Source organism: Anas platyrhynchos, chromosome 2, assembly GCF_047663525.1.
Source record: "Anas platyrhynchos isolate ZD024472 breed Pekin duck chromosome 2, IASCAAS_PekinDuck_T2T, whole genome shotgun sequence".
Taxonomy (NCBI): domain Eukaryota; kingdom Metazoa; phylum Chordata; class Aves; order Anseriformes; family Anatidae; genus Anas; species Anas platyrhynchos.
Window position 1 is genome coordinate 129652291 of NC_092588.1, and position 13284 is coordinate 129665574.

At 38.5% G+C, this 13284-nt stretch overlaps 1 protein-coding gene across 16 annotated transcripts in view; it reads left to right on the forward strand.

The window, feature by feature from the left end:
• The window catches only part of DGKB (diacylglycerol kinase beta), a 402254-nt gene that overhangs the window by 35703 nt on the left and 353267 nt on the right, over positions 1–13284 (forward strand). For 2 of the 16 annotated variants that reach the window (XM_038173736.2, XM_072033600.1), the window contains exon 1: positions 8205–8451. The exons of 2 other annotated variants lie outside the window; for them this stretch is intronic. The gene's annotated coding sequence lies outside the window, so the exon portion shown is untranslated. Of the gene's footprint in view, positions 1–7499; positions 7746–7780; positions 7896–8201; positions 8452–8565; positions 8766–11029; positions 11198–12985; positions 13104–13284 lie in introns of those variants that run through there. 12 more of the 16 variants (XM_072033601.1, XM_072033602.1, XM_072033590.1 and 9 more) reach the window with 11 other exon arrangements.

The following is a 13284-nucleotide window of genomic DNA, read 5'->3' on the forward strand; positions in this document are numbered from 1 at the left end:
GATTTACTTTACAGAATGGGAATAAAACACACTGTCTGTGTGTGTGAGAGAGAGTTAATTATTAGTTTTTAATAATTTCTGTGCTCTAATGTTTCTATGTCCATGGATACCTAAAACCAGGGGGAAAGAATATGGGAATAGAGTTACCAAAACGTTTGTCCAAGAACTGCAGACCAGCTAGTGAAAATGTAGGTGATAGAATGTCTCAAACACCAACAAATATATATATTTGTCTGGTTACACCAACAGATATTGATTTCATATATAATTGTTGTTGACATTGGAAACATGTTTCTGGTCTTCATTCCATCTGTCCCCCAGAAAACTTTTATCTAAAGTAATGAAATGTAACTAGTTCTTTCTTCTTTTCTACTCTTACTTTCAATATCCTTTCACAAATCTCAACACTCCATCTTGCCTTTACCTTCTGATGTAAAAATATACATATCTTTTGAATATGCAGTGTAGTAGTACCCAAACTCTGCAGTCTCGGAGCTGGTTTTGTTGCTTATAATGTAATACATGTACTACATGTAATACATGTCTGGCTTACCAACATGGTATATCACCTCGTCTGTATTCTTTCTCCAAAAATTTTGTCTCCTGATCACATTAATGAAAATGCAAGTAAAATAGGTCTAATTAGTTAGGAAATTCAGTTTTTGAATTCTTACAGTTACTTTGATTATGTTTTATGATAAATTGTACCCAAATACAAGGAACTAAAGTGTGTATGGTTTTAAATTTTAGCTATACTTTTAAATAATTTCTTACTATTTTTGTTCTCTTTCCAATGCTTGCTTCTTATAGGGTGTTTTTTGAAGCTAAGGACATTTGCAATACTGTTAGTTCTCTATATATTTATTTTTCTCTCTGTTCTTTACCTTGTGCTCCAAGAACCTGGAAAATGTTATCATTTACATAGATTATTTCTATTTGCATTGAAATCCGTGAATTAAATTCACCCTATGAATTCTTCCTTTGTTGCTCTCTCCATTTTTGATGCCTTAGCTCTTTAGTCAACTATTGTCCTTCTCCATCATCTTTGTAAGTCCTGCACCTTTGCTCTCAGTCATAAAACTTCGTACTATTATATGTTTAATAATAATCTGTAAAAGTTCTATGCTAACTTTGTATAGTATATATTTTATACTATACTACCTCTGTCAAGTCACAAATCAAGAAAAAAGTAGATGTTCTCAATTCTCTTATGATTTGCTCATCTCACCATAAATAGAAAAGGGAGGTGATTCTTTCCACTATCTGCTGTGTATTTATATTTTGAGACACGGTAACATACTGCTGCCTTTCTTTGATCTACCTGTGAGAAGTAAATATGCAGGTATGATGTTAAACATAAATAAACTAAGGAAATCAAAAATTATAGAAAATTTGGAAAACAGAGGAAGAAAGAAAACAAAACAAAGAACCCATCAACACGTCTTTCATTTTGTATTTTACTAATAGGAATGATCTTTGTGCAAGGTGCATACAGTGAACTAATAGCATATAAATTTAATAATTTAGGCCATCAGGATTTTGGAATGATTACCATCTACTAGAAAATATATTACACTTGGATTGCTTTGAGTAAAATTAAAAAAAAAGTTATTTCTAAAACAAATTATATTGGTTTCTGAATGTTAAATAGTAATTCCTAAATATGTATTCAGATTCAACAAATGTTTAAGGACATGTAATATTTTTCCCACGGTTGAGACAGTTCAGAAAAAATACAGATGGTAATTAATGTATGAAAACCATCTTTTAATATATAAAGCTGCCTGTGAGATATTAATTTTTAATGACTTAACTAATGACAAAAAGAAGTCTTATGCTTCTTTTTGATATCCTGCATACATGTATATATATAATGAAGTGTAGTGAAAAAAATCATGCATGTCACTGCTTTAATGCTACTTCAAGAAGCATACAGTAAATATACTTCGCCCCTTACCTCCTGCCTAGCTAAATATTTAAGAATTTGTATAGAGCTTAATAGTCTTTTTTATTACAGTGTTTAAGAATGAATGAGTTATCAGACATCTGCTTCTTAGATAATCTGTAACCATGTGGCCTCTTCTCAGACTGAGCAAACATTTCTCATTTACTATGACTAAGGGCTCATTTCTGCATCCACTTGAGATGAATGGGACCTTTCATGTAGATTTATGAGCTTGTAAGCCCATTGCCTGCTGATCTCTCTGAAACTCTTGCCATTGAGATATGATGGCTCTAGACTGAGGATCCACCTTTGGAATAGAATCAGAGAATCATAAAGGTTAGAAAAGATTTCTAAGATCATCTGGTCCAACCATTAATAGGGGCAACAGATGAGAAAACTGGTTATGTAGATTGAAGGTAAAGATCAGTAAGATGAAAAGAAAAAAATAAATAATTAAATTCACTGGAAAGTACTATAACCCATTGTCCAGCCTGGAAAATGAAAGCTTTGGAGAGACCTAACAGTAGCTGCAACGAGGCTTTCAAGAAGGCAGAGACAGGCTCTTCATAGTTATGTATGGTGGGAAGGCAAGAGGCAATGGGCCTAAATTGAAATGAGATGTTCAGACTGCATGTAAGAAGAAATTTCTTCAACACAAGGACTGTCCAGCACTGGCAGCCCACAGAAATTGTGTTGTCTTTGGAGTCTTTCAAAAGATGACTGAACAAAGCCAATTTGATCTAACCTCGTGTCTGATACTTACTAGATCTCCTTGTACTGCTCCCAGACTAGACCTCTTCAGGGTATTTTCAGACAGAATTATCCAAGGATACAGTATTGAAAGTGTGACCTATCAAATGTAGAGGGGGATAATCATTTCCTTTCAGCCTCTGTGCTCCTGTCCATACAGACCAGGAATGAATTGGTCAGCTTTGCTGCCAGGGCTCACTGCAGACTGATACTTAGATTGCTGTCTGCTAAAACCCCCAGGGCTTTTTCAACAGAGCAGCTCCCCAGGAATTGCCTGGAGGAGTTGCCCTAGGAGTGCCCATCATGACCCCATCACTGCAGAGTTTTTTCTTCCCTTGTGCAGGACTTTGCATTTGTTCTTCTCAAATTTCATAAGGTTCCCGTCAGCCCATTCATCCAGCATGTGTAGGTCCCTCTGGATGACAGTCCTGCCCTTGAGCATGTCAATTAGTCCTCCTGGTTTGTGGGTCTCACAGACCTAAGGAACGTGCACTTCTTTGTGTCCTCCTGGTTACTGATAAATGTGTAAGGACAGGTGTCAGGATAGATCCCCGGCCAATTCTAGTTGCTACCAGCATCCAGATAGAGTACAATCAATTAAACAGTACTCTCTGAGCTTGACCATCTAGCAAGTTATTCACCCCTCTAGTTTCCACCTACACAGTCTGTAATGTCACAATGTGCAAAAGTCAAGATATATTTAATATGGTCAAGTTCACTGTTCTGCTCTTGTCCATATATTCCATCAGTTTATTGTAGAGGACAGTCAGATTGATAAGACTACATTTACCCTTGGTAGGTAAACTCCCACTCAGCATATCTTCCTTCATGTGTCTCAAAATGTGTTCCAAGAGGACTCATCCCAACATTCTCCCAGAGGCATAAATGAGACTGAGTGATGTGTAACAATTAGGGAATCAAGCAAATGTACCTGTATATCAGTGACAAGCCAACAGAGGCAAATTTAAATACTTTCAGTATTATATCTTACTTGCATAAATGAACAAATAGCTGAAGATTTGGATGGAATATGTGGTATACTGGATAATAAGCCATGAACAATAGTTCAGCTGATTGATGTAATTTCCTGTGGTTTGCCAACAGTCCTTGATTATCTCAAATTCAGATATTTTCTCTGTTGCATATTTTTTTAGCTACCATAGATTTATATACATACATTTTGAATATCAGTAATGTAAGTGGTAGCGGACATGTAAATGCCTCTGGGTATTTCACAAGATATTTTTTTCCCCATTTGAGCCGTGCAAATAGCTATGCCACTCAGCATAAATGTATCAAGGATATTGTACATACTATTCTATGTTTTATCCTTATCATCACAACAATTAATGTTACATGATGTAAGCATGGTGTGTGCAAGAACTTATTCTGACAAAAGTGATTGAATTCTTCTTTGAATCTGTATGACTAAATTAGCTGTGAATTTGGTATTTCTGGGAGGGAGCAATATACTGCACTTACATTTCCTGATGAAAATGGAAAAAGTACAGAATTTACTGGGTGAAAGATGCTTAATCATTATTTTATATTTCCTTCACAAAAACCTTCATGTTGTAAGAATTGTGTAAGATTTTTTTATTTTTTATTTTTTGGGGGGGGGGGGGGGGGGAATATACCTGCTTCTGATAACTGTATATTCTAAAGCAGATTTTCTAACTTATATCTGAATATAAGTTAGCTGAATTCACATAGATTAGTTTTTGATAGTTTACACCTGTGACTTTTTAGAGTCATAGAATCATAGAATGGCTTGAGTTGGAAGAGACCTTAAGGATCTAGTTCCAACCCCTCTGCTATGGGCAGGGATGACACCTACTAGATCAGGTTGCCCACTGAAGTCAGATTTGGAAGACTGAATTCTGTTTTTTCCAAAAGTACCAAAAACTGCAGATGATTGATATTGTTGCAACTTCTCAATAGCAAGTAACAAATATTGGAGACTGAGAACTGTTTTTGCTGTTAAGATTTGGGCTTGGTCCTTTTTATTGTTTCAAAAATGGTAAAAAAGCTTAGGGGTCACAGTTCATAATAAAGGTATATTAAATGAGCAATCTAAAGTCATGCTTAGCAACAAAAATCATTTATTTAAATATCCAAACACAGGTCTAAGGATAGATCATATTTTTTTATTTTTTATTTTTTAATTCTGGCTGTGGATTCTATACATCTGTTATTTGCTCTGCTGTAAGGGAATGAGCTGTTAAGCAATAAACTTTCTGTATATTTTAATCTGTTTATGGTAGGTGCTTGAATAAAGAAGGAGAGAGAGGCAACAAGCACAAACTGAAACACTAGTCCCAACTGGATATGAGAAAACACTTCTTCACTGTGAGGGTGACAGAGCAGTGGCACAGGTTGCCCAGAGAGGCTGTAGAGTCTCCTTCTCTGGAGATATTCAAAACCCACCTGGATGAGATCTTGTGCAATGTGCTCTAGGTGATCCTGGCTGTGCACGGAGGTTGGACTAGATGGTCTCCAGAGGCTCTTTCCAACCCCAGCCATTCTGTGAGAGGACAGGGGTATACACAGTTTGTGTGATACACTGCTTCTAGAGCAGGACACATCTTTGCACAGAAACCAGAATAAAGCTGCTGACCTGAATGTGCTACTCCCAAACATTGTCATTAAGCTCTAGGCTGAGGACACTCTTAGCCATCAGATGTATTCCATTTATCCCCCATCTCTGACATATACTCTGAACTGCATATAATACAATCCTGTTTCTAAGGCTAGCCACATTGAAACCAAACTTCCAAGTATTTTTCAATGCAAGAAAAAAAAAACAAATGTTAGTGTGCCTTTGGTGTGACATCTTTCATGTTGCTCTTTCACAGCTCTGTTGTTTTGAGTTGGCTTTGGCCTGTATGGGTATTACTGCTTTTAAAATACAGATTAAATATTTAAAAAAGTGGTTATTTTTCCTATTTCAACAGAAGACCTCAAATTTAACTTCAGTGTTTTAAAGCTACAAGTATCAATGGAATTAACATTCCATGCTACATGTAAACTTGGTGGACATTTTCTATTTCAATAAGAACTGGAGTTGTACACTCCCCCAACACATGGCCAAAGATAACAGTAAAGCTCCAGGTTAAGTGAGTATACAAAAGCTATGCTCAATATTAAAACAATAAGAATAACAACAATAAAATTGTAATAATTGTGAAATGTAATTTATCTACTAATTTTGCTTCTAATATGACCTTATGTTATGGAGAGTGCTTGAAACCAATTTTTAAGTCAGTATCATCTTTCAAAACCAGGCTCCCTTCCCTGAACCACTACATCAATCAATTTATTGTAGGGCCTATAAAATTTTTGTGTAGTACTGAAATGATTTATCACAATTAAGTAACTAGTCACTGCACTTCAGTGTTTTGATCTATATTTAGTAACCCAAGGCTTAAATATACTGGGACTGAATTCCTTCCCTGGGAGTAAAAGAGTTTTCTGAACTCTGTTGTTTAAATGGATAGCAATATATTAAATGTTGGAGACTATAGTCAAGCATTTGTCATGTGCTACTGATAAACTGCTGTTTGGAAAGATATTTGTAAGGTTAACTACTGGATCTGAGATATAAAGGCTAATGTGTGTAATAATACCCTTCCTAGAATACATTTCACCAAAGTTACAGATAAATTTTTATTCTGCTTTTGTGTGCATATGAGGAGAGGTAAATAAATATTTTAATATTTAGACTGTGGGTATATAAAGGTTAATCAAAATTATATCACATCATAATTTTAGTTGTGAATGCATTAATACCACTTAGTGTATGGTATAGCATATGTGTCTATTGTATTATACAAAGTAACTGTAAATTTCACTTGCACACCTGAAGCTTATCTGAATTTTCAAACTCTTTTGTTAAACACAAAGCTGGAGTGCTAATGAGTTTTAGAAACCTGCTATTTCAAAACAGTTAAATGCCTTTTGCTGTGCTGTGTAGAAGTGGAGTTACAAAAATAAGTACCATGTAGTCTGAGGAAGCCACTTAATCAAGCTAGGTGAAGTGAGGAATCCTTTAAGGAAACAAAAATCTTTATAAGTCAAATTGAGCTGGTGATGTTTTACATGGTTATTAAAATAAAGGAGATTCCAAAAATTTCTAGCACTTGCTTGTTATGTAAAAATTAAACCATTTATGTACAGATTTCAGAAAGGAAGAATGGATGCATTTAGAAAATAAACAAAAATTCCTGGCCAAAACAAACAAACAAAAACAAACAAACAAACAAAACCACATTTTTATACTTTTATGGTCTTCTTATTATACACAACTATTAGCAGTATGCTACATTGCATCTAAATTGTCTGAAACACTCATCAAGGCTGAAGTATTTATAGTATTATATAGTAACAAAGTGAATTTAGGTAGGAATTCATTGTCATTATAATTAACCAAATCATCAGGATCCCAGCTGATGTCCTGAGGCTAATCTAAGAGCAGAACCCAGGACTTGGTGAAGATGGAAGTTTGGCACCTTTTGCTCTGCTTAGAAATTCACCTGTGTTTCAGAGGGATTTATTTTAGTCAAGACAAGTTGCCATTGAACACGCTGGGAGGCTGTCAGTGAAAGTTTCATCTGATCCCTTGTTTTGTGTCCTGCTAAGTGGGAGGCAGTGGCAGAAAGGCATGAATTTTTATGCTATCGCTACTCTGCTTCCTCTTTTTTCTTCTCCAAGCAAATCTGCAAATTCCTACGGGCCCTAGCTCTGGTGTTGCTACCTGGGGGGGGGGGGATTCCCAAACACGTGCTGGAGACCCACCCCTCGGGAGGACAGCGCGGCAGGGGAGAACGGGGCTGCATTTCGGTGCCGCGACATTCTTGCAGGTCCCTCATCGGGGACGGCCAAACGGCGGCTCTGGAGGCTCCGGGACGAGGAGCTGGGCACCGGGCCGGCCTTACTGGGGGGACAGCGTCTGCAGCGGGGTGGGGAGCATCCTCCCCCGGCTCTCCTGCGCCCCTCCGGCCCCGGGCAGCTCAGTACCGCGCACCTGCGGGAGATCGCCCCCGGGCCTCAGGTAGGCGAGGGCGGGCGGCGCGCAGGTGCGCAGCGGGGAGAGCCGCGCACCAGCCCTCGGCGTCCCCGCGGCTGCGCGGCTGCTCTGCCAGCCCCGCTGCCGCGGAGCGAGCGCGGAGGGCCGCTGGCGGGGGAAGCGGGGAAACTTTGGGTAAGTGCTGGGAGGGGGGTGTGGGGATGTGGGGGAGCATCACCGGGGGGTGCGGGGGATCACTGGGGAATGCAGGGAAGCATCACCAGGAAATGCGGGGGGTCACCGGGGGATGCGGGAGCGCCGGCCAACAGGTACCGCAGCTGCGCGGGTGCGGGAGGGGCTGCGTGCGTGTGTTTTTGTGTGTGCGTGTATGTGCGTGTGTTTTTGTGTGTGTGTGTTGTGTGCGTGCCGCCTGTCCCCTCCCCCGTCCGCCCTGCCAGAAAGGGGTGGGAGATTTCCCTGCCTCCCGGCCGCTTAAAACCGCGCTGCCCGGCGGTGGCTTTGTGGCCCCGGGCGGAGGGAGGCTGGCGGCATCCGCGCTGCGCCGCGGGGAGTGGGCGGAGGGGAGGGCGGCGGCGGCGGCGGCCCCGCGGGGCCGGGCAGCGCTGGGCTGCGGCAGCCGGCGGGGGCGGTCTCTCGCTCGGCTGGATGGCCGGTTCTGCCGGCTGCCCAGGGCGCCGGGCTCTTTCGCATCCCGGGCTCTTTCGCATCCTTCCTTCCGCATCGCACTGCAGTAAGTTCGCCAGGCGCTGGGCGGCTGAACTGGTTGCAATCGCGGAACTGGGGAGGGAGGGAGGGAGGGAGGGAGGGAAAGGAAGGGAGAGGGGTTGTGTGTGTTAAGTTGTAGCTAAGCGGGCTGTATTGAATTCGTCATGATTCGTGGCTTTGGTTCCTAGTTAATGCTAGTTTGCCTCGCTGACCTACATCACTTTGCTCAAGCACGGTCAATGTCCTGCTGCTGCCAGGGCTTTCATTGAGAGCTGCGTTCAGAAGGCTTTCATTGATGGCTAGGTTCAACCCGGGGGACTGCTGAAACACGCAGTGGGGGTAAGCACAGACCGAGTCCGTGAAACGAAAGATGCAGCTGAAAACTTGTGCCGTAAAGACTGGTGAGCAGAAACTTTTAGTGGTGATGTGACAGGCGGTCTAAGGGTCTTTTCGAGGAAGAATTAAAAATGCTATACAAATCGACAAACTCTTGGATGTTTGAAGGCAGTTTACAGGCAGTTTATTTTTATTTTATGTAATCCAGCGTTATTCTGATTTATTTTCTTGAAAGTAGTTTAATTTGTCACATCTGCAATTACAATTTTCATTGTGAGTATGCTGTTTTTGAAATAGATGGAAGACTTTCTCACAAGATTGATGTATCATAAGTATTTTTCCTCATCTAAATGAGAAGATTACAGTGTCTTCTGTTAATTATCACTACATTTTTAGAAAAGCGGTCAAATAGGAAGAAGAACTTAATTAATTTTCAGAAGTAGTTTTACCTGGTTGATGCAATTTTTGAAAGTTTATAAAATAGGCTTCTAAAATCTATCATGGAAAATAAGAGATTGCAGCAGAATGAGAAAAAAAAACCAGTAATTCTCACAAGAGAAATTTTTATAACATCACTAAAACACTTTTTATAACATCACTAAATGTTTTTCCTAGATCAAATGACCTCATGTAGCAAAGTTATAATTTTTCCTTTTTGCACTTGAGTGGCATAATGCTGCTGCATATATTAAAACATCATTGTACATCAGAAGAAAAAAAAAAAAAAAAAAAAAAAAAACATAGCAAGAATCTGACATGCGTTCCCAAAAGACTGGGCTTGTTCTATGCTTTATGGATAAAATGATAAGAAATACGTTCTTTGTTTCTCCCCGAAGTGATAATCCAACATTTCTGAGTGCCTGAAATGTTTATTTTTCACAGAATGAAAGCAAGCATCAAGGAATATGGGGCATAAAAAAGCAATGTTTTCCTCCTGGGGTTTAAGTTATCCCACGTTGACTTGTCAAGGTGGAAGGACTTTGTTGTTTACCATGGCAGGAATGTCCTGAAATAATTATTTAGCAGTCTGAAATGAGTGCGGAGTAAAATACTTTATGCTATGGATTTGAAATATTTGGGGCCCAAATCTATTCCTCTAATTTAGAGCCCTGCAAACAACTGAAGTTGCTGCTCTTACGCAGGTTTAGAAAAACTACAATCTTGTGTTTGTTTAAGAAGAAATGTGTATGAACTGTTGCTGACAAACTGAAATAATCTTTCTTTAAACACCTGTAGGTGTCTCAAAATAAAACACTGAAATAATATTGTTCAGTAGAAATGCATAAGTGAACAGATATTTTTGAAGAGTTTGTGCAGCTTGAAGGTAACAAAACTAATACGTTCTGAAGAGCACTTGATATCATTTTTTTACTTATAAGGTTTCTGCATCATTTCTATTCTGGAGCAAAGTGTAATTCAGGTGATGGGAGAGGTCTTAATGGGAGAGGTCTAGGTGCCTCTTGCCAATGGAATGAAATCACTAGTGGAGGGATGAAGAGAATCATAAGACGGCTTCTGATAAAGCAGGAGGTAAATACAGAACATTTGTGAGTACAGGTAGTAATAGGTCAAGGCTGGAAAACTTCAAAGTCAGTGGGATAGCTGGACTGGGCTTCTTTTGCTTCATGTTTGTGTGGTAATAGCATCAAGTTCTTGCAAAAGTCACCTATAGAATGAAATGTATAGGGTTTAAGTTATGCTTTGTAATTACAAAAAATTAAATAAATAGCAGCATATCTGGATGACTTATAATGTTTCATTCTCTTTGAATTGTTGTGACTTTTATTAGTTCATCGATAAGTTAAATGTTAGACACACAATTCTAGCAAGTCTTTTAATGGAGGTCTACAGGAAAGATGGGGAGAGAATTTTTAACAGGGAGTGGAGTGGTAGGACAAGGGGAAATGGATTTAGACTAAAAGAGGGTAGATTTAGATTAGATATTAGCAAGAAATTCTTTACTACAAGGGTGGCGAGGCACTGGAACAGGTTGCCAAGAGAAGCTGCAGAAGCCCCATCCCTGGAAGTGTCCAAGGCCAGATTGGATGGGGCTTTGTGCAACGTGGTCAGGTGAAAGATGTGGGGGGGGGGGGGGGGTGGAACTGGATGGTCTTTAAGATCCTTTCTAACTTAAACTGTTCTATGATTTTATAAAATGTCGATTATTTCAGATGTTTCCTTGGTGAAAGTTAATTTCGTTGCCAAGAGCAATTTACATGGTGAAAGCTGTATTCATAGTATTTTTTCTCATCTTTTGTCATGGTAAGAGATGTGGACTGCTGTGAAAAATGTGTGACAATACATTCCCATCTGTGTGATGATGAAGGAGTAACAGCCATGAGAAGACTGAGCAAAATAGAAAGAGCAGCTCTTGCTTTGTAGTTTGGTGACCGGGAGCAAAAGTATTTCAACTAGGCTTCACCTCTGGAAAGAAGGTACTTGGAAAGACATCTATATTTATTTTAAAGTTATGATGTGAAATCTGGAAGACATCAACAGAGTGAGTGCAATTCTGTTGAAGAACAGGATGCTGGCTTTCTGAAATACATTAGTTTTAGACTACAGCTCTCTACCTGTTGTCACTATTGAGTAAACTTTGCAACATATTACAGGAGATGCCAATTGAGCTTTGCATTACTCTCAAACAAAAAGTAAATCAATAGATAGAAGGTACCAGGTATGCTTTGGATATCATTCACCATTCACTTTTTTTTTTTTTTTTTTTCCTGTGCAGAATTAGTTCAAAATGCTATTCTGTAGGAATACATTACGTAGCAAGTTTAATCAATAGTAGCTAGTGTAAGAGGTTGAAAAAAAAAAAAAACTGAGAAGAATTCTGCATAAATGATTTGTGGTAAGTTTCCCATTGTCTTCTGTACCACTTACAAAATAATTAATAACAGTAATAGTAGACTTAAGACAATTATTTGTCCATAAGTGTGGTTTTTCATAACAGTAGTTTATTAACTTTTTTGTCATTTGGAGTCTTGCTCTATAGCTGGACCAACTAATTCATTGTGCTGGAGGGAAGAGTAAGTGGCATTGTGGGTCTCACTTAAAGGGATTAGACGTTTGTAATTGTATTTAATATGTCTATGAGTGTGAAAAAAGTTACAAACTTCAGCTTCAGTACAAATTGACTGATACCATCACTCAGTCAACATGACCTATCTTTCATCACACTAATGCTTTTACTATGAATAGAAATTTAGGCCAATTTGGCAGGTAGAGAAACACTTTATTATTTTTTAGCCATTTATTTTTAAAATCAGGATGAATAACTGTCCCAAAACAACTTTATGCAATCTAGAACATATTTTCCTTTTTTATTGTTTCTGAAGAATTTAATTAATTATTTTCTCTGAATAATGATTGCAGAAGTTTAGCTCTGAGGGAATATTGTTTGGCACAAGTTTGAAAACATAACCCATGTAAGTATTTTGAGCCTGCTTAATTACTTCTTGTCCAACCCCTACCAGTTTGAAATCAAAATGCCCAACTCTGACACAATTGTGCTGCCTTACACCATTGAAAAATACAAGTAAAACAAATGAATGCAAATGTACAAATGCATTTGTCAGTTTTATGATACTAAATAGGTTTCTAATTGCTGGGATGGATTAACTTTTTATTTTTAGATAATATTTGTTATTCACTATAATAAACTATGAATAAAATGATACCTAGATACTTTTTTTTTTTTTGAATATTTTTATTTTCAAGAATGGAACTTCTATGTATGCTAGCAGAAATCAGAAATCTTTAGTTAATATAAATTCCATGATTATTATTTTTCTTAGTTTGATTCTCAGCTACCTTTTGATTACTTAGTGTGAAATTATGATAGTTTTGTTTTTCACTGTGTGTTCAGTGGGATGTCCAGTGCTCAGCAGTAGTAGTAATAAGTAGTTCACTCCGTAGTCCTTACAGTAGGACAAGAAGAATCCCAACAGACCTGTAGTGCAGTTCTCACAAAGGTTTATGTTGCATGGTGCTTATCAAACTATGAGTCTTCTGCTGTGAAATTTGGCTTCCCTTTCCTTTTGAGTTGTCTTCTGGGAAATAATGAGGCATTGAAATGTAGTGGTTGTTTATTTAGGGAACTGGGGAACTTGCACAGATAATGGAAACCTTTTTTTTTTCCTCTCTGTCTTCTAAATTATGCTGCATAAAAGAAAAGCAACTAGTCAAATTTGTTCTCCTTTCTCTAAATTTCTCTCCAGGTAGACATTTCTGATGTTTACATTGGTTCAAATTTGAAAGAAACACAGATGATGTGAAACCAACAAACTTTCCTGTCTCTTCTTCTGAAAGTAAAGGAAGTGGTGTCTTGTAAATCTGGTATGTAGAGGCTATGGGTTAGACATAAACAGTATGAACCACTGCATCCCAAGAATCAGGAGGGTTTCCTTGTTTGTTTGTTTTCTCCCTGGAGTCTTTGGCCACTTTAATTGTGGATTTTCTCATGTTGCCTGAATGAATGTTTGTATTCATCCTCCAAATGGTAGGTAATGTTAGGATA